Raw genomic sequence first — 3,451 nt, 5'->3', positions numbered from 1 at the left:
ATATAAAGGATAGAAAGAACTGTGGTCATCCTTTGCTTGACTTTCTACTTTCTATGAACTGTGTCTTAGTTACTTTTCTCTCATTACTGAGACAAGGAGGCAAGGTTTATTTAGTACACAGTTTGTCAAGGTTTCAGTCCATAATTGACTGACTCCAGGCCAGGGTGGCACACTGCAGAGGGAAAACAGTTCATGGTGGTGTAAGACAGTAAAAACAATGAAAAAAATAGAAAAGAGAGACCAGCCTCTTTCTGTGCCTTATATTGTATCCAGTCTACCGGGATTAAGATTGTGCCAATGCCATCAGTGAACTGATATAGAAGTCACCCACCCTTAATCTTAGCATTGAACCCTGAATCAATCACACACTCTAAATTCATTTACCTCTGTAAAAGCCCCATCTAAAACTGAAGGAAGCTTTGTGAGAATATCTAGAAACAAACCAATACAAACTCTTTTTCATGTTTGAAGCTCTTCTGCCATGCCACCCTGCCTTGAAGACACCTGACTATGAATTGAAACCTCTACAAACTGTGAGCCAAATAAACTTTTCTTCTCCTAGTTTTGGGTGTCAGGTATTTTGTCTTAGCAATGAGAAAAGAACCTAAAACAATCTCTATTCTTAATAATTATCCAGAGTGTATATTTAGCTACAGAGAACAGATTAGCACAGTAAATAACACACCTCACTATTCTGTGAACCTGATGATGGCCCTGTATGCTCATTTTATTCACCATTGGTAGCTGCTTCAATTGGACTAAGTATCGCATACAGAAAAGGTCTTTACATGATGTCTGCACTCTACCTGCAAAGTTATATAGAACCAGGTGATTTTCAAGAATCTCTGTAAATCATACCTGAGACCAGCAGAAATACCAACATATTTCTCATTTGTTAGTGAAAGCATTTATTTTCTAGCACTTTACACTAACCAGTAAACATGTAATGTAGTGCAGATTCATTGTCTTGGTGAGCTGTCAGTTTCTCTGCCAGCCTTTTGAATATGGCAGACCTTATTGATGAAACCATGGTCAAGATGTATTCAAATCTGTGTACTGCTTAAGCTGTAAACCATAAAGACAGCTCATGCTATGTAACTTCCCTAGTTTGATGTTCCATCAACAACTAACAGATTTACATGTTTCTCCACAGAGCTTTATATATATACCATAGGCACATATTTTGTTCACAGTGTGTTTTTGTGAGATTTTTCAACAAAAACTCCACTTTAATTTTTTTACTGTTATAAAAGATAGAATATTATTTTGCTAAAGGTCTCAGTTTCAAAGGAAGGAATGGTTTTATTAAAGAATATGAAACTGCTTTGTTAAACTGGGAGTGGAAACTAACATGTATCTCTTTTGAGCTACCTAAACCACTGAACCATTAGGAATGAAAGAAGGGTACAAATTCAAGGAGATAAAAGATTATTGCTAAAGTGGACATAAAATAAAATGGAATCTAGACGGTTTCTAGGGATGTATTTTATTTTCTTTATATCTCAAAGTAAAAATCAATAGAGGACAATATAAAACCAATAAGATGAGGACCCAGGAACTCATTTCATTCAGAAATGTGGATTGATTGCCAGCAGATTATACACCTGGCTACTTCAGGTAATTCTGAAGGTTAAAAAAATAGCTTGAGCACCAAAGACATGGACGCAGTGGTTCATCACATGTGTGGAGTATGTGGTCATATAACAACTGATGATGATAAGATCATTTCACAGAGAAAAATGATTCAGAGCCACTTTCAAATTACAAAAGCTCAGTACTTATAAAGCAGGAAAGTATATTTAATTTACTCTCATCTTTCAGGCTTGCAGTAAACTTCAGTGTTGTCATTTCACCATATATAGTGAAGTAATTGCTTGTACCATATACCATATACAAGAAGGTCTCAAAATCTTAGTACTTTTATTAAAATCACAGTGAAAGAACTGCCTTTTCATTCAAAAGTGTCTTTTGTACCTGATTTCTTCATCACCCAATAACCACAGACTGTTACTCTCATTTTAATTTTATATAATTTTCTTCAATTATGACAGAAGGGTTTTTTTTTTTTTTTCTCCTAAACTAGAATACAACCTCCTTTTCTAGGCTGATGTCCTTTCCTTTATGGGGAGAGGTATCTCAGTTCAACCTTGTCTTGCCTTCTTGCTTAATGGGCAAGATGATAGCACAAATGAAACTGTCATTTTCAACTTTGAATAATTTCACATTTTAGTTGGCATTGGTGGTTCATGCCTGTAATCCTAGCACTTAGGAGGCTGAGGCAAGAGGATTATTGTGAATTTGAGGACAGCCTGGGCTACAGAGTCCAAGGCCAGCCTGAACTGCATAATAAAACCCTATTTCAATAAGACAAAAACAAACAAAAGCAGTAATTTCACATTTTCAAAAACAAAAATCATCTTGAATTAAGATATTAGTTTGATACTCATTTAGTATATGATTGCAGTTTAAACATTGTTATTTTATGTATTTGTTTTAACATCTTAATTTTAGTTCATTGGAATGATAAAATAATAGTTAATTTCAAAAATATTTATTCATGAAATGCTATGCCTAATGTTTAAAGGTTTTGTAGAATTGCTATACTCACATTACTTCCATTTAATAAATGTCATCTCAAATGTTTTGAAGCCGTTAAAATGCTACACACATGTAAACTGTTATTACTTTTCCAGATTTCATTTTTAAATTGTCACCAAATTAATGAATGTGTCTTACCTACAGATAATCATATATGTTGCCTAGGTAAATCTGGCTTTGGATTTTAGTTATTAAAATTTTATATTCTCTTTTTTTATTAGTTCTGTCTAATGTAGCTTTTGATCACATCTATTCATAGGTGTCTAATGTAGCTTTTGATCACATCTATTCATAGTTCTGTCTAATGTAGCTTTTGATCAATCTTTTCATAGGTTTTCTTTGAAAGTAACGTGGGTCTTCCTTGTCAAAGTCTTTAAAATATTCATCTTGTTTATTTAACTTTCCATGCTCCAATGCTTTTATAAAAAACTGAAATTTATCATATGGGATATTTTATGAATGCAGCATTTGACTTTTTCATATTTTATCAGTGTCTGTGGGCAGTACATTACACTCATCATAAGGACTGGATGCACATACATAGCTTGATTCTTTTTATTTCTCTTTATTTCTCTCCTCCCCCAAAAGTTTCTAATTTCCTTTCCTTATTTTCAACCTATTGTTGTCATTTATTATTTTTAATTCATGTAACACAGAGTAACTAAATTCCCTGTAGTTATTTACTTCATATTCAGACTCATTTTAAGTCATTTACATCCCTTCTTGACATTACTGTTTTAACTGTAAGGGATGTTTAGATCCCCATTTCCAGTGCAATTACTGGAAACAACTAGTTATGATCAGCTAAATTTCTGCAAACCAAAGTTAATAAGTTACTTTCAATAAATAACTT

This window comes from Cavia porcellus, unplaced genomic scaffold (genome assembly GCF_034190915.1).
Source record: "Cavia porcellus strain 051 isolate PalLab524CR breed Dunkin Hartley unplaced genomic scaffold, mCavPor4.1 scaffold_15, whole genome shotgun sequence".
NCBI lineage: Eukaryota > Metazoa > Chordata > Mammalia > Rodentia > Caviidae > Cavia > Cavia porcellus.
This window is presented reverse-complemented; position numbering follows the sequence as displayed.